The sequence below is a fragment of the Musa acuminata genome, chromosome BXJ2-1, assembly GCF_036884655.1.
Source record: "Musa acuminata AAA Group cultivar baxijiao chromosome BXJ2-1, Cavendish_Baxijiao_AAA, whole genome shotgun sequence".
Classification (NCBI taxonomy): domain Eukaryota; kingdom Viridiplantae; phylum Streptophyta; class Magnoliopsida; order Zingiberales; family Musaceae; genus Musa; species Musa acuminata.
The window spans coordinates 27903730-27919773 of record NC_088338.1 but is presented as its reverse complement, the minus strand read 5'-3'; the positions used below and the strand labels follow the sequence as shown (position 1 = coordinate 27919773).

The 16044-nt window shown below is 53.1% G+C and overlaps 6 non-coding genes and 22 pseudogenes across 6 annotated transcripts; all 28 read right to left on the bottom strand.

Annotated features, from left to right (window-relative positions):
• Positions 1-12: 12 nt before the first annotated feature.
• Positions 13-131, bottom strand: LOC135602488 (5S ribosomal RNA; annotated as a pseudogene).
• A 350-nt stretch (positions 132-481) lies between these two features.
• Positions 482-600, bottom strand: LOC135603213 (5S ribosomal RNA; annotated as a pseudogene).
• A 350-nt stretch (positions 601-950) lies between these two features.
• Positions 951-1069, bottom strand: LOC135602024 (5S ribosomal RNA; annotated as a pseudogene).
• A 350-nt stretch (positions 1070-1419) lies between these two features.
• Positions 1420-1538, bottom strand: LOC135601511 (5S ribosomal RNA). The gene has a single exon (XR_010483803.1). It is a non-coding gene; the product is annotated as a 5S ribosomal RNA (ribosomal RNA).
• A 350-nt stretch (positions 1539-1888) lies between these two features.
• On the bottom strand, positions 1889-2007 carry LOC135601510 (5S ribosomal RNA). The gene has a single exon (XR_010483802.1). It is a non-coding gene; the product is annotated as a 5S ribosomal RNA (ribosomal RNA).
• Positions 2008-2357: 350 nt separating this feature from the next.
• On the bottom strand, positions 2358-2476 carry LOC135602523 (5S ribosomal RNA; annotated as a pseudogene).
• Positions 2477-2826: 350 nt separating this feature from the next.
• LOC135602107 (5S ribosomal RNA) lies at positions 2827-2945 on the bottom strand (annotated as a pseudogene).
• A 350-nt stretch (positions 2946-3295) lies between these two features.
• Positions 3296-3414, bottom strand: LOC135602424 (5S ribosomal RNA; annotated as a pseudogene).
• Positions 3415-3764: 350 nt separating this feature from the next.
• On the bottom strand, positions 3765-3883 carry LOC135601509 (5S ribosomal RNA). The gene has a single exon (XR_010483801.1). It is a non-coding gene; the product is annotated as a 5S ribosomal RNA (ribosomal RNA).
• Positions 3884-4232: 349 nt separating this feature from the next.
• On the bottom strand, positions 4233-4351 carry LOC135603784 (5S ribosomal RNA; annotated as a pseudogene).
• Positions 4352-4701: 350 nt separating this feature from the next.
• On the bottom strand, positions 4702-4820 carry LOC135601507 (5S ribosomal RNA). The gene has a single exon (XR_010483799.1). It is a non-coding gene; the product is annotated as a 5S ribosomal RNA (ribosomal RNA).
• A 350-nt stretch (positions 4821-5170) lies between these two features.
• Positions 5171-5289, bottom strand: LOC135603749 (5S ribosomal RNA; annotated as a pseudogene).
• Positions 5290-5639: 350 nt separating this feature from the next.
• Positions 5640-5758, bottom strand: LOC135602592 (5S ribosomal RNA; annotated as a pseudogene).
• Positions 5759-6108: 350 nt separating this feature from the next.
• LOC135602050 (5S ribosomal RNA) lies at positions 6109-6227 on the bottom strand (annotated as a pseudogene).
• Positions 6228-6577: 350 nt separating this feature from the next.
• LOC135602022 (5S ribosomal RNA) lies at positions 6578-6696 on the bottom strand (annotated as a pseudogene).
• Positions 6697-7046: 350 nt separating this feature from the next.
• LOC135601870 (5S ribosomal RNA) lies at positions 7047-7165 on the bottom strand (annotated as a pseudogene).
• A 350-nt stretch (positions 7166-7515) lies between these two features.
• LOC135601506 (5S ribosomal RNA) lies at positions 7516-7634 on the bottom strand. Its single transcript, XR_010483798.1, has one exon. It is a non-coding gene; the product is annotated as a 5S ribosomal RNA (ribosomal RNA).
• A 350-nt stretch (positions 7635-7984) lies between these two features.
• On the bottom strand, positions 7985-8103 carry LOC135601505 (5S ribosomal RNA). The gene has a single exon (XR_010483797.1). It is a non-coding gene; the product is annotated as a 5S ribosomal RNA (ribosomal RNA).
• A 350-nt stretch (positions 8104-8453) lies between these two features.
• Positions 8454-8572, bottom strand: LOC135602463 (5S ribosomal RNA; annotated as a pseudogene).
• Positions 8573-8922: 350 nt separating this feature from the next.
• Positions 8923-9041, bottom strand: LOC135602487 (5S ribosomal RNA; annotated as a pseudogene).
• Positions 9042-9391: 350 nt separating this feature from the next.
• On the bottom strand, positions 9392-9510 carry LOC135603087 (5S ribosomal RNA; annotated as a pseudogene).
• Positions 9511-9860: 350 nt separating this feature from the next.
• On the bottom strand, positions 9861-9979 carry LOC135601869 (5S ribosomal RNA; annotated as a pseudogene).
• A 350-nt stretch (positions 9980-10329) lies between these two features.
• LOC135603812 (5S ribosomal RNA) lies at positions 10330-10448 on the bottom strand (annotated as a pseudogene).
• Positions 10449-10798: 350 nt separating this feature from the next.
• LOC135601868 (5S ribosomal RNA) lies at positions 10799-10917 on the bottom strand (annotated as a pseudogene).
• Positions 10918-11267: 350 nt separating this feature from the next.
• Positions 11268-11386, bottom strand: LOC135599214 (5S ribosomal RNA; annotated as a pseudogene).
• Positions 11387-11736: 350 nt separating this feature from the next.
• On the bottom strand, positions 11737-11855 carry LOC135602705 (5S ribosomal RNA; annotated as a pseudogene).
• Positions 11856-12204: 349 nt separating this feature from the next.
• LOC135603126 (5S ribosomal RNA) lies at positions 12205-12323 on the bottom strand (annotated as a pseudogene).
• A 350-nt stretch (positions 12324-12673) lies between these two features.
• Positions 12674-12792, bottom strand: LOC135601867 (5S ribosomal RNA; annotated as a pseudogene).
• Positions 12793-16044: the final 3252 nt, after the last annotated feature.

Genomic DNA, 16044 nt, shown 5'->3' with positions numbered 1-16044 from the left:
GGGATGCAAAAAGGAGTGCAACACGAGGACTTCCCAGGGGGTCACCCATCGTAGTACTACTCTGGCCCAAGCATGCTTAACTTCGGTGTTTTGATGGGATCCGGTGATTTAGTGCTGCCATTATCGCACCCGTTTCGCGAGCTTCGTCCGTCGCCTATGTGCACGTCGCGTTCGGCGCATCAACGTCCGGAGCCTCTTGCCCGTCACGAAACCGTCAGCGCTTTCTCGAACGTTCACGAAATCCCTATTGCAAGCTCTCTCCGAGCCCTAGCCCGACGACTGCGTATCGATCACGGCAAGCACGTGCCGAAACCATCGGCACTTTCTAGAACGATCTCGGAATCGCTTTTGCGACCCCAATCCGGAAAGCTCTCTCCGAGCCCCTCGATACTGACTGCGTAGCGGTCACAGCAAATTTCCAGCCCCAAAACAATCCTCTCGGAGCTCTATGGGAGATGTTTCGTATCCCGGGATGCAAAAAGGAGTGCAACACGAGGACTTCCCAGGGGGTCACCCATCGTAGTACTACTCTGGCCCAAGCACGCTTAACTTCTGTGTTTTGATGGGATCCGGTGATTTAGTGCTGCCATTATCACACCCGTTTCGCGAGCTTCATCCCTCGCCTATGTGCACGTCGCGGTCGGCGCATCAATGTCCGGAGCCTCTTGCCCGTCACGAAACCGTCAGCGCTTTCTCGAACGTTCACGAAATCCCTATTGCAAGCTCTCTCCGAGCCCTAGCCCGACGACTGCGTATCGATCACGGCAAGCACGTACCGAAACCATCGGCACTTTCTAGAACGATCTCGGAATCGCTATTGTGACCCCAATCCGGAAAGCTCTCTCCAAGCCCCTCGATACTGACAGCGTAGCGGTCACCGCAAATTTCCAGCCCCAAAACAATCCTCTCGGAGCTCTACGGGAGATGTTTCGTATCCCGGGATGCAAAAACGAGTGCAACACGAGGACTTCCCAGGGGGTCACCCATCGTAGTACTACTCTGGCCCAAGCACGCTTAACTTCGGTGTTTTGATGGGATCCGGTGATTTAGTGCTGCCATTATCGCACCCATTTCGTGAGCTTCGTCCCTCGCCTATGTGCACGTCGCGGTCGGCGCATCAACGGTCGGAGCCTCTTGCCCGTCACGAAACCATCGGCGCTTTCTCGAACGTTCACGAAATCCCTATTGCAAGCTCTCTCCGAGCCCTAGCCCGACGACTGCGTATCGATCACGGCAAGCACGTGCCGAAACCATCGGCACTTTCTTGAACGATCTCGGAATCGCTATTGCGACCCCAATCCGGAAAGCTCTCTCCGAGCCCCTCGATACTAACTGCGTAGCGGTCATAGCAAATTTCCAGCCCCAAAACAATCCTCTCGGAGCTCTACGGGAGATGTTTCGTATCTCGGGATGCAAAAAGGAGTGCAACACGAGGACTTCCCAGGGGGTCACCCATCGTAGTACTACTCTGGCCCAAGCACGCTTAACTTCGGTGTTTTGATGGGATCCGGTGATTTAGTGCTGCCATTATCGCACCCGTTTCGCGAGCTTCGTCCGTCGCCTATGTGCACGTCGCGTTCGGCGCATCAACGTCCGGAGCCTCTTGCCCGTCACGGAACCGTCGGCGCTTTCTCGAACGTTCACGAAATCCCTATTGCAAGCTCTCTCCGAGCCCAAGCCCGACGACTGCGTATCGATCACGGCAAGCACGTGCCGAAACGATCGGCACTTTCTAGAACGATCTCGTAATCGCTTTTGCGACCCCAATCCGGAAAGCTCTCTCCGAGCCCCTCGATACTGACTGCGTAGCGGTCACAGTAAATTTCCAGCCCCAAAACAATCCTCTCGGAGCTCTATGGGAGATGTTTCGTATCCCGGGATGCAAAAAGGAGTGCAACACGAGGACTTCCCAGGGGGTCACCCATCGTAGTACTACTCTGGCCCAAGCACGCTTAACTTCGGTGTTTTGATGGGATCCGGTGATTTAGTGCTGCCATTATCGCACCCGTTTCGCGAGCTTCGTCCCTCGCCTATGTGCACGTCGCGTTCGGCGCATCAACGTCCGGAGCCTCTTGCCCGTCACGAAACCGTCGGCGCTTTCTCGAACGTTCACGAAATCCCTTTTGCAAGCTCTCTCCGAGCCCTAGCCCGACGACTGCGTATCGATCACGGCAAGCACGTTCCGAAACCATCGGCACTTTCTAGAACGATCTCGGAATCACTATTGCGACCCCAATCCAGAAAGCTCTCTCCGAGCCCCTCGATACTGACAGCGTAGCGGTCACAGCAAATTTCCAGCCCCAAAACAATCGTCTCGAAGCTCTACGGGAGATGTTTCGTATCCCGGGATGCAAAAAGCAGTGCAACACGAGGACTTCCCAGGGGGTCACCCATCGTAGTACTACTCTGGTCCAAGCACGCTTAACTTCGGTGTTTTGAAGGGATCCGGTGATTTAGTGCTGGCATTATCGCACCCTTTTCGCGAGCTTCGTCCCTCGCCTATGTGCACGTCGCGGTCGGCGCATCAATGTCCGAAGCCTCTTGCCCGTCACGAAACCGTCGTCGCTTTCTCGAATGTTCACAAAATCCCTATTGCAAGCTCTCTCCGAGCCCTAGCCCGACGACTGCATATCGGTCACGGAAAGCGCGTGCCGAAACCATCGGCACTTTCTATAACGATCTCGGAATCACTATTGCGACCCCAATCCAGAAAGCTCTCTCCGAGCCCCTCGATACTAACTGCATAGCGGTCACAGCAAATTTCCAGCCCCAAAACAATCCTCTCGGAGCTCTACGGGAGATGTTTCGTATCTCGGGATGCAAAAAGGAGTGCAACACGAGGACTTCCCAAGGGGTCACCCATCGTAGTACTACTCTGGCCCAAGCACGCTTAACTTCGGTGTTTTGATGGGATCCGGTGATTTAGTGCTGCCATTATCACACCCGTTTCGCGAGCTTCGTCCCTCGCCTATGTGCACGTCGCGGTCGGCGCATCAACGTCCGGAGCCTCTTGCCCGTCACGAAACCGTCGGCGCTTTCTCGAACGTTCACGAAATCCCTATTGCAAGCTCTCTCCGAGCCCTAGCCCGACGACTGCGTATCGATCACGGCAAGCACGTGCCGAAACCATCGGCACTTTCTAGAACGATCTCGGAATCGCTATTGTGACCCCAATCCGGAAAGCTCTCTCCAAGCCCCTCGATACTGACTGCGTAGCGGTCACAGCAAATTTCCAGCCCCAAAACAATCCTCTCGGAGCTCTACGGGAGATGTTTCGTATCCCGGGATGCAAAAAGGAGCGCAACACGAGGACTTCCCAGGGGGTCACCCATCGTAGTACTACTCTGGCCCAAGCACGCTTAACTTCGGTGTTTTGATGGGATCCGGTGATTTAGTGCTGCCATTATCACACCCGTTTCGCGAGCTTCGTCCCTCGCCTATGTGTACGTCGCGGTCGGCGCATCAATGTCCGGAGCCTCTTGCCCATCATGAAACCGTCGGCGCTTTCTCGAACATTCACGAAATCCCTATTGCAAGCTCTCTCCGAGCCCTAGCCCGACGACTACGTATCGATCACGGCAAGCACGTGCCGAAACCATCGGCACTTTCTAGAACGATCTCAGAATCGCTATTGCGACCCAAATCCGGAAAGCTCTCTCCGAGCCCCTCGATACAGACGGCGTAGCGGTCAAAGCAAATTTCCAGCCCCAAAACAATCCTCTCGGAGCTCTACGGGAGATGTTTCATATCCCGGGATGCAAAAAGGAGTGCAACACGAGGACTTCCCAGGGGGTCACCCATCGTAGTACTACTCTGGCCCAAGCACGCTTAACTTCGGTGTTTTGATGGGATCCGGTGATTTAGTGCTGCCATTATCGCACCCATTTTGTGAGCTTCGTCCCTCGCCTATGTGCACGTCGCGGTCGGCGCATCAACGGTCGGAGCCTCTTGCCCGTCATGAAACCGTCGGAGCTTTCTCGAACGTTCACGAAATCCCTATTGCAAGCTCTCTCCGAGCCCTAGCCCGACGACTGCGTATCGATCACGGCAAGCACGTGCCGAAACCATCGGCACATTCTTGAACGATCTCGGAATCGCTATTGCGACCCCAATCCGGAAAGCTCTCTCCGAGCCTCTCGATACTGACTGCGTAGCGGTCACAGCAAATTTCCAGCCCCAAAACAATCGTACGGAGCTCTACGGGAGATGTTTCTTATCCCGGGATGCAAAAAGGAGTGCAACACGAGGACTTCCCAAGGGGTCACCCATCGTAGTAGTACTTTGGCCCAAGCACGCTTAACTTCGGTGTTTTGATGGGATCCGGTGATTTAGTGCTGCCATTATCGCACCCGTTTCGCGAGCTTCGTCCCTCGCCTATGTGCACTTCGCGGTCGGCACATCAACGTCCGGAGCCTCTTGCCCGTCACGAAACCGTCGGCGCTTTCTCGAACGTTCACGAAATCCCTATTGCAAGCTCTCTCCGAGCCCTAGCCCGACGAATGCGTATCGATCACGGCAAGCACGTGCCGAAACCATCGGAACTTTCTAGAACGATCTCGGAATCGCTTTTGCGACCCCAATCCGGAAAGCTCTCTCCGAGCCCCTCGATACTGACTGCGTAGCGGTCACAGCAAATTTCCAGCCCCAAAACAATCCTCTCGGAGCTCTACGGGAGATGTTTCGTATCCCGGGATGCAAAAAGGAGTGCAACACGAGGACTTCCCAGGGGGTCACCCATCGTAGTACTACTCTGGCCCAAGCACGCTTAACTTCGGTGTTTTGATGGGATCCGGTGATTTAGTGCTGCCATTATCGCACCCGTTTCACGAGCTTCGTCCCTTGCCTATGTGCACGTCGCGTTCGGCGCATCAACGTCCGGAGCCTCTTGCCCGTCACGAAACCATCGGCGCTTTCTCGAACGTTCACGAAATCCCTATTGCAAGCTCTCTCCGAGCCCTAGCCCGACGACTGCGTATCGATCACGGCAAGCACGTGCCGAAACCATCGGCACTTTCTTGAACGATCTCGGAATCGCTATTGCGACCCCAATCCGGAAAGCTCTCTCCGAGCCCCTCGATACTGACTGCGTAGCGGTCACAGTAAATTTCCAGCCCCAAAACAATCCTCTCGGAGCTCTACGGGAGATGTTTCGTATCTCGGGATGCAAAAAGGAGTGCAACACGAGGACTTCCCAGGGGGTCATCCATCGTAGTACTACTCTGGCCCAAGCACGCTTAACTTCGGTGTTTTGATGGGATCCTGTGATTTAGTGCTGCCATTATCACACCCGTTTCGCGAGCTTCGTCCCTCGCCTATGTGCACGTCGCGGTCGGCGCATCAACGTCCGGAGCCTCTTGCCCGTCACGAAACCGTCGGCGCTTTCTCGAACGTTCACGAAATCCCTATTGCAAGCTCTCTCCAAGCCCTAGCCCGACGACTGCGTATCGATCACGGCAAGCACGTGCCGAAACCATCAGCACTTTCTAGAACGATCTCGGAATCACTATTGCGACCCCAATCCGGAAAGCTCTCTCCGAGCCCCCCGATACTGACCGCGTAGCGGTCACAGCAAATTTCCAGCCCCAAAACAATCCTCTCGGAGCTCTACGGGAGATGTTTCGTATCACGGGATGCAAAAAGGAGTGCAACACGAGGACTTCCCAGGGGGTCACCCATCGTAGTACTACTCTGGCCCAAGCACGCTTAACTTCGGTGTTTTGATGGGATCCGGTGATTTAGTGCTACCATTATCACACCCGTTTCGCGAGCTTCGTCCCTCGCCTATGTGCACGTCGCGGTCGGCGCATCAACGTCCGGAGCCTCTTGCCCGTCACGAAACCGTCGGCGCTTTCTCGAACGTTCACTAAATCCCTATTGCAAGCTCTCTCCGAGCCCTAGCCCGACGACTGCATATCGATCACGGCAAGCACGTGCCGAAACCATCGGCACTTTCTATAACGATCTCGGAATCACTATTGCGACCCCAATCCGGAAAGCTCTCTCCGAGCCCCTCGATACTGACTGCGTAGCGGTCACAGCAAATTTCTAGCCCCAAAACAAGCCTCTCGGAGCTCTACGGGAGATGTTTCGTATCCCGGGATGCAAAAAGGAGTGCAACACGAGGACTTCCCAGGGGGTCACCCATCGTAGTACTACTCTGGCCCAAGCACGCTTAACTTCGGTGTTTTGATGGGATCCGGTAATTTAGTGCTGCCATTATCGCACCCGTTTCGCGAGCTTCGTCCGTCGCCTATGTGCACGTCGCGTTCGGCGCATCAACGTCCGGAGCCTCTTGCCCGTCACGGAACCGTCGGCGCTTTCTCGAACGTTCACGAAATCCCTATTGCAAGCTCTCTCCGAGCCCTAGCCCGACGACTGCGTATCGATCACGGCAAGCACGTGCCGAAACCATCGGCACTTTCTAGAACGATCTCGGAATCGCTATTGTGACCCCAATCCGGAAAGCTCTCTCCAAGCCCCTCGATACTGACAGCGTAGCGGTCACAGCAAATTTCCAGCCCCAAAACAATCCTCTCGGAGCTCTACGGGAGATGTTTCGTATCCCGGGATGCAAAAACGAGTGCAACACGAGGACTTCCCAGGGGGTCACCCATCGTAGTACTACTCTGGCCCAAGCACGCTTAACTTCGGTGTTTTGATGGGATCCGGTGATTTAGTGCTGCCATTATCGCACCCATTTCGTGAGCTTCGTCCCTCGCCTATGTGCACGTCGCGGTCGGCGCATCAACTGTCGGAGCCTCTTGCCCGTCACGAAACCGTCGGCGCTTTCTCGAACGTTCACGAAATCCCTATTGCAAGCTCTCTCCGAGCCCTAGCCCGACGACTGCGTATCGATCACGGCAAGCACGTGCCGAAACCATCGGCACTTTCTTGAACGATCTCGGAATCGCTATTGCGACCCCAATCCGGAAAGCTCTCTCCGAGCCCCTCGATACTGACTGCGTAGTGGTCACAGCAAATTTCCAGCCCCAAAAGAATCCTCTCGGAGCTCTACGGGAGATGTTTCGTATCTCGGGATGCAAAAAGGAGTGCAACACGAGGACTTCCCAGGGGGTCACCCATCGTAGTACTACTCTGGCCCAAGCACGCTTAACTTCGGTGTTTTGATGGGATCCGGTGATTTAGTGCTGCCATTATCACACCCGTTTCGCGAGCTTCTTCCCTCGCCTATGTGCACGTCGCGGTCGGCGCATCAACGTCCGGAGCCTCTTGCCCGTCACGAAACCGTCGGCGCTTTCTCGAACGTTCACGAAATCCCTATTGCAAGCTCTCTCCGAGCCCTAGCCCGACGACTGCGTATCGATCACGGCAAGCACGTGCCGAAACCATCGGCACTTTCATGAACGATCTCGGAATCGCTATTGCGACCCCAATCCGGAAAGCTCTCTCCGAGCCCCTCGATACTGACTGCGTAGCGGTCACAGCAAATTTCTAGCCCCAAAACAATCCTCTCGGAGCTTTACGGGAGATGTTTCGTATCCCGGGATGCAAAAAGGAGTGCAACACGAGGACTTCCCAGGGGGTCACCCATCGTAGTACTACTCTGGCCCAAGCACGCTTAACTTCGGTGTTTTGATGGGATCCGGTGATTTAGTGCTGCCATTATCGCACCCATTTCGTGAGCTTCGTCCCTCGCCTATGTGCACGTCGCGGTCGGCGCATCAACGGTCGGAGCCTCTTGCCCGTCACGAAACCGTCGGCGCTTTCTCGAATGTTCACGAAATCCCTATTGCAAGCTCTCTCCGAGCCCTAGCCCGACGACTGCGTATCGATCATGGCAAGCACGTGCCGAAACCATCGGCACTTTCTTGAACGATCTCGGAATCGCTATTGCGACCCCGATCCGGAAAGCTCTCTCCGAGCCCCTCGATACTGACTGCGTAGCGGTCACAGCAAATTTCCAGCCCCAAAACAATCCTCTAGGAGATCTACGGGAGATGTTTCGTATCACGGGATGCAAAAAGGAGTGCAACACGAGGACTTCCCAGGGGGTCACCCATCGTAGTACTACTCTGGCCCAAGCACGCTTAACTTCGGTGTTTTGATGGGATCCGGTGATTTAGTGCTGCCATTATCGCACCCATTTCGTGAGCTTCGTCCCTCGCCTATGTGCACATCGCGGTCGGCGCATCAACGGTCGGAGCCTCTTGCCCGTCACGAAACCGTCGGCGCTTTCTCGAACGTTCACGAAATCCCTATTGCAAGCTCTCTCCGAGCCCTAGCCCGATGACTGCGTATCGATCACGGCAAGCACGTGCTGAAACCATCGGCACTTTCTTGAACGATCTCGGAATCGCTATTGCGACCCCAATCCGGAAAGCTCTCTCCGAGCCCCTCGATACTGACTGCGTAGTGGTCACAGCAAATTTCCAGCCCCAAAACAATCCTCTCGGAGCTCTACGGGAGATGTTTCGTATCTCGGGATGCAAAAAGGAGTGCAACACGAGGACTTCCCAGGGGGTCACCCATCGTAGTACTACTCTGGCCCAAGCACGCTTAACTTCGGTGTTTTTATGGGATCCGGTGATTTAGTGCTGCCATTATCACACCCGTTTCGCGAGCTTTGTCCCTCGCCTATGTGCACGTCGCGGTCGGCGCATCAACGTCCGGAGCCTCTTGCCCGTCACGAAACCGTCGGCGCTTTCTCGAACGTTCACGAAATCCCTATTACAAGCTCTCTCCGAGCCCTAGCCCGACGACTGCTTATCGATCACAGCAAGCACGTGCCGAAACCATCGGCACTTTCTAGAACGATCTCGGAATCGCTATTGTGACCCCAATCCGGAAAGCTCTCTCCAAGCCCCTCGATACTGACAGCGTAGCGGTCACAGCAAATTTCCAGCCCCAAAACAATCCTCTCGGAGCTCTACGGGAGATGTTTCGTATCCCGGGATGCAAAAAGGAGTGCAACACGAGGACTTCCCAGGGGGTCACCCATCGTAGTACTACTCTGGCCCAAGCATGCTTAACTTCGGTGTTTTGATGGGATCCGGTGATTTAGTGCTGCCATTATCGCACCCGTTTCGCGAGCTTCGTCCCTCGCCTATGTGCACGTCGCGTTCGGCGCATCAACGTCCGGAGCCTCTTGCCCGTCACGAAACCGTCGGCGCTTTCTCGAACGTTCACGAAATCCCTATTGCAAGCTCTCTCCGAGCCCTAGCCCGACGACTGCGTATCGATCACGGCAAGCACGTGCCGAAACCATCGGCACTTTCTAGAACGATCTCGGAATCGCTTTTGCGACCCCAATCCGGAAAGCTCTCTCCGAGCCCCTCGATATTGACTGCGTAGCGGTCACAGCAAATTTCCAGCCCCAAAACAATCCTCTCGGAGCTCTATGGGAGATGTTTCGTATCCCGGGATGCAAAAAGGAGTGCAACACGAGGACTTCCCAGGGGGTCACCCATCGTAGTACTACTCTGTCCCAAGCACGCTTAACTTCGGTGTTTTGATGGGATCCGGTGATTTAGTGCTGCCATTATCGCACCCGTTTCGCGAGCTTCGTCCCTCGCCTATGTGCACGTCGCGTTCGGCGCATCAACGTCCGGAGCCTCTAGCCCATCACGAAACCGTCGGCGCTTTCTCGAACGTTCACGAAATCCCTATTGCAAGCTCTCTCCGAGCCCCAGCCCGACGACTGCGTATCGATCACGGCAAACACGTTCCGAAACCATCGGCACTTTCTAGAACGATCTCGGAATCACTATTGCGACCCCAATCCAGAAAGCTCTCTCCGAGCCCCTCGATACTGACTGCGTAGCGGTCACAGCAAATTTCCAGCCCCAAAACAATCCTCTCGGAGCTCTACGGGAGATGTTTCGTATCTCGGGATGCAAAAAGGAGTGCAACACGAGGACTTCCCAGGGGGTCACCCATCGTAGTACTACTCTGGCCCAAGCACGCTTAACTTCGGTGTTTTGATGGGATCCGGTGATTTAGTGCTGCCATTATCACACCCGTTTCGCGAGCTTCGTCCCTCGCCTATGTGCACGTCGCGGTCGGCGCATCAACGTCCGAAGCCTCTTGCCCGTCACGAAACCGTCGACGCTTTCTCGAACGTTCACGAAATCCCTATTGCAAGTTCTCTCCGAGCCCTAGCCCGACGACTGCGTATCGATCACGGCAAGCACGTGCCGAAACCATCGGCACTTTCTAGAACGATCTCGGAATCGCTTTTGCGACCCCAATCCGGAAAGCTCTCTCCGAGCCCCTCGATACTGACTGCGTAGCGGTCACAGCAAATTTCCAGCCCCAAAACAATCCTCTCGGAGCTCTACGGGAGATGTTTCGTATCCCAGGATGCAAAAAGGAGTGTAACACGAGGACTTCCCAGGGGGTCACCCATCGTAGTACTACTCTGGCCCAAGCACGCTTAACTTCCGTGTTTTGATGGGATCCGGTGATTTAGTGCTGCCATTATCGCACCCATTTCGTGAGCTTCGTCCCTCGCCTATGTGCACGTCGCGGTCGGCGCATCAACGGTCGGAGCCACTTGCCCGTCACGAAACTGTCGGCGCTTTCTCGAACGTTCACGAAATCCCTATTGCATGCTCTCTCCGAGCCCTAGCCCGACGACTGCGTATCGATCACAGCAAGCACGTGCCGAAACCATCGGCACTTTCTTGAACGATCTCGGAATCGCTATTGCGACCCCAATCCGGAAAGCTCTCTCCGAGCCCCTCGATACTGACTGCGTAGTGGTCACAGCAAATTTCCAACCCCAAAACAATCCTCTCGGAGCTCTACGGGAGATGTTTCGTATCCCGGGATGCAAAAAGGAGTGCAACACGAGGACTTCCCAGGGGGTCACCCATCGTAGTACTACTCTGGCCCAAGCACGCTTAACTTCGGTGTTTTGATGGGATCCGGTGATTTAGTGCTGCCATTATCACACCCGTTTCGCGAGCTTCGTCCCTCGCCTATGTGCACGTCGCGTTCGGCGCATCAACGTCCGGAGCCTCTTGCCCGTCACGAAACCGTCGGTGCTTTCTCGAACGTTCACGAAATCCCTATTGCAAGCTCTCTCCGAGCCCTAGCCCGACGACTGCGTATCGATCACGGCAAGCACGTGCCGAAACCAACGGCACTTTCTAGAACGATCTCGGAATCGCTTTTGCGACCCCAATCCGGAAAGCTCTCTCCGAGCCCCTCGATATTGACTGCGTAGCGGTCACAGCAAATTTCCACCCCCAAAACAATCCTCTCGGAGCTCTATGGGAGATGTTTCGTATCCCGGGATGCAAAAAGGAGTGCAACACGAGGACTTCCTAGGGGGTCACCCATCGTAGTACTACTCTGTCCCAAGCACGCTTAACTTCGATGTTTTGATGGGATCCGGTGATTTAGTGCTGCCATTATCGGACCCGTTTCGCGAGCTTCGTCCCTCACCTATGTGCACGTCGCGGTCGGCGCATCAACGTCCGGAGCCTCTTGCCCGTCACGAAACCGTCGGCACTTTCTCGAACGTTCACGAAATCCCTATTGCAAGCTCTCTCCGAGCCCTAGCCCGACGACTGCGTATCGATCACGGCAAGCACGTGCCGAAACCATCGGCACTTTCTTGAACGATCTCGGAATCGCTATTGCGACCCCAATCCGGAAAGCTCTCTCCGAGCCTCTCGATACTGACTGCGTAGCGGTCACAGCAAATTTCCAGCCCCAAAACAATCGTCTCGTAGCTTTACGGGAGATGTTTCGTATCCCGGGATGCAAAAAGGAGTGGAACACGAGGACTTCCCAGGGGGTCACCCATCGTAGTACTACTCTGGCCCAAGCACGCTTAACTTCGGTGTTTTGGTGGGATCCGGTGATTTAGTGCTGGCATTATCGCACCCGTTTCGCGAGCTTCGTCCCTCGCCTATGTGCACGTCGCGGTCGCGCATCAACGTCCGGAGCCTCTTGCCCATCACGAAACCGTCGTCGCTTTCTCGAACATTCACGAAATCCCTATTGCAAGCTCTCTCCGAGCCCTAGCCCGACGACTGCGTATCGGTCACGGCAAGCGCGTGCCGAAACCATCGGCACTTTCTAGAACGATCTCGGAATCACTATTATGACCCCAATCCGGAAAGATCTCTCCGAGCCCCTCGATACTGACAGCGTAGCGGTCACAACAAATTTCCAGCCCCAAAACAATCGTCTCGGAGCTCTACGGGAGATGTTTCGTATCCCGGGATGCAAAAAGGAGTGCAACACGAGGACTTCCCAGGGGGTCACCAATCGTAGTACTACTCTGGCCCAAGCACGCTTAACTTCGGTGTTTTGATGGGATCCGGTGATTTAGTGCTGCCATTATCGCACCCGTTTCGCAAGCTTCGTCCCTCGCCTATGTGCACGTCGCGTTCGGCGCATCAACGTCCGGAGCCTCTTGCTCGTCACGAAACCGTCGGTGCTTTCTCGAACGTTCACGAAATCCCTATTGCAAGCTCTCTCCGAGCCCTAGCCCGACGACTGCGTATCGATCACGGCAAGCACGTGCCGAAACCATCGGCACTTTCTAGAACGATCTCGGAATCGCTTTTGCGACCCCAATCCGGAAAGCTCTCTCCGAGCCCCTCGATACTGACTGCGTAGCGGTCACAGCAAATTTCCAGCCCCAAAACAATCCTCTCGGAGCTCTACGGGAGATGTTTCGTATCTCGGGATGCAAAAAGGAGTGCAACACGAGGACTTCCCAGGGGGTCACCCATCGTAGTACTACTCTGGCCCAAGCACGCTTAACTTCGGTGTTTTGATGGGATCCGGTGATTTAGTGCTGCCATTATCACACCCGTTTCGCGAGCTTCGTCCCTCGCCTATGTGCACGTCGCGGTCGGCGCATCAACGTCCGGAGCCTCTTGCCCGTCACGAAACCGTCGACGCTTTCTCGAACGTTCACGAAATCCCTATTGCAAGTTCTCTCCGAGCCCTAGCCCGACGACTGCGTATCGATCACGGCAAGCACGTGCCGAAACCATCGGCACTTTCTAGAACGATCTCGGAATCGCTTTTGCGATCCCAATCCGGAAAGCTCTCTCCGAGCCCCTCGATACTGACTGCGTAGCGGTCACAGCAAATTTCCAGCCCCAAAACAATCCTCTCGGAGCTCTACGGGAGATGTTTCGTATCCCAGGATGCAAAAAGGAGTGTAACACGAGGACTTCCCAGGGGGTCACTGTTAGAACCCTTGCAGATTCTAAACTTGGGGTTGATCTCTTTAGGGGATCGGCCTCCTTGGAACTCTATAGGGGTTCCTCCCTCCAAGTTGCTGCTCAAAGGCTGCAGAAAAGATTCATCTATTGCTTATCAAAAGAGGATGAATACATAGCTATTTATAGGGTTTCTAAACCCTAACTCCTAATAGGACTCCTACTCAAGAGTCCTACTCAAGACTCCTAATAGGACTCCTACTCAAGAGTCCTACTCAATTAAGACTCCTACTCAAGACTCCTAATAGGACTCCTACTCAAGACTCCTATTCCCTTACAACTCCTAATTCTTCTCTAAGAAAAAACCTCCTACATGAATGTCCCTCTTAATTAGGACTCTCCTAGCTAGAGTCCTAACAGAATGTCCCTCTCAATTAGGACTCTCCTAGCTAAAGTTCTAACAGTTTTACATGAATGTCCCTCTCAATTAGGACTCTCCTAGCTAGAGTCCTAACAAACCCGCCCTCTTCAAATCAGCCTTGTCCTCGAGGCTGACGATTCATGAATTTTGGGAATTTGATCTTCAAGTCATCATAGTTCTCCAAAGTGGCATCTTCTGTTAGTAGGTTTGCCCACTGTATTAGCAATTCAGTAGTGGATCGTCGTCATCGAATCATAATCCGTCGATCAATAATGGCACTTGGCTGAGTCTGAAGTCCTCCTTGGGTAGTCATATTTGGTGGGTGGCTTTGGGCTATCTCCAAGCACCTATTTACAACTTCTGTCTGGCCGTCGGTTTGTGAGTGATGCCATTCCATCTTAATATCCTCAAGGAAGTCGCTGGTCGGAAGTGAAATGGCCAAAACTTCAGCTTGCTCGGGTAGTTGCGAAAGCGCATCTGCAAGAACATTCTCTTTCCCCATTTTGTAAGTGATTTCATAATCAAATCCAAGAAGTTTTGTTACCCAGTTTTGCTGCTCAGGGGATGATATCTTTCGTTCCAAAAAGTACTTGAGGCTTTTATGGTCGGTTTTAATTTGAAATCGTCGACCAATCAAGTAGGGTCTCCACCTCGTTGCTGCGCGCACAATAGCGAGCATCTCCTTATCATATGTTGACTTATTTTGATGGGAGGGAGATAATGCCTTGCTAGTGTATGCGAGTGGTCGACCATCTTGCATGAGAATTGCTCCAATTCCGACTTCAGATGCGTCGGCCTCAATAATGAAGGGTCGGTTGAAATCTGGTAGTGTTAGCACCGGCATCATCATCATGGCTGCCTTAAGTTTGTCGAAGGCAACAGAGGCTCTATTCGACCATTGGAAGACATCTTTTTTCAGAAAGGAAGTAAGTGGTGCACTGATCTCTCCATAGTTTTTCACGAACTTGCAGTAGTAGCCTGTTAAACCGAGAAAGCCATGTAGCAATTTTATGTTCCTCGGGGTTAGCCAGTTTTGCATTGCTCCAATTTTGAAGGGGTCTACTACCACACCTTCCTCTGATATGATATGCCCAAGATATTCCACCTTCTTTTGAAGAAAGCAAAAATTCATAGTGGTTGTTGTGTATTCGAAAGGCGATTTTCGGTATGTCTTCTTCGCATACTCGTATTTGATGATACCCGGATCAAAGGTCCAGCTTTGTAAAGATTTGTGCTCCCTGTCATCTACTATTGGAATAGGGTATTTATCCTTGATGGTAATGCCATTGAGAGCTCGGTAATCAATGCATATTCGCCATGTTCCATCCTTCTTGTGTACAAGTAGCACCAGTGAAGAGTAGGGGCTGCAACTTGGCCGAATAACTCCTGTTTCGAGCATCTCTTTTATAATCCTTTTTATTTCATCCTTCTGGAGATGTGGATACTGATATGGCTGAGTATTTGCTGGAGATTTGCTTGGAAGAATCATTAAACAATGATCATGCCGATGGGTAAGAGGTAGATTGCACGGTTCCATAAATATATCTGAAAATTCAGCAAGCAAAGGAAGTAGGTTTGAATCATTAAATTCTATTAGCTCTCCCTTTGTTTGCTGCTCAAGTTGTACCAAGAATCCGCTGCATGCTTTATGCAAAACCTTCTCCATTTGTTGTGTGCAAATCATCGTTACGTCGCCCCCACGTTTCCCGTGCAGTATCACCTGTTTCTCTTTACTGCAAAATTTCATAATTAGTTGTATAAAATTCCAAGAAACATCACCTAATGTCATCAACCATTCAATTTTGAGCATGGTCTTATGATCATCAAGAGGGAGAAGGAAGAATTCTGCAATTATCTCTTGGTCCTGCAGCAATAGTTTCTCTTGCGGGCGCCTACGATCACACTTCAAAATCCGTCTGTCGGTGACCTTAACATCAAACCTGCTGCAATTCTCAATAGGTAAGTTCATATGGACGGCAACCTTACTGTTTAGGAAGTTATTAGTGCTGCCCGTGTCGATGAGAACAGTGATCGATTGTTGTTTGAGAAGGCCTCCAACTTTCATCGTTTGCGGGTTTGAGTAGCCAGCTAGTGTATGTACTGTAACTTCGGTCGGTTGTGGCTCTTCTTCTGCATCTTCTTCTTCATATTCAAGGCTCTCTTTTGGATGTTTAATAACCTCTTCTTCTATCGGTTCAATCATAAGAAGTCCCCCTTTACTACAGCGATGCTCATGGCTCCACGGCTCGTCACAATGCCAACATAACCCCTTCGCATATCGCTCCCGAAGCTCTTCTCTTGTTAGCCTCTTTGGTGTAGGGACTCGGTCGACAGTAGGGGGGGCTAAGGACTTCAATATTACTGGTTGAGGAGCAACCCTAGTCCTCCGAGCTTCATGGTTCAATTGCTCCTCTTGATGTCGTGCGAAAGAGATGGCTGCCATAAGCGTGTACGGTTGTCGCGCTTTAACTTCTC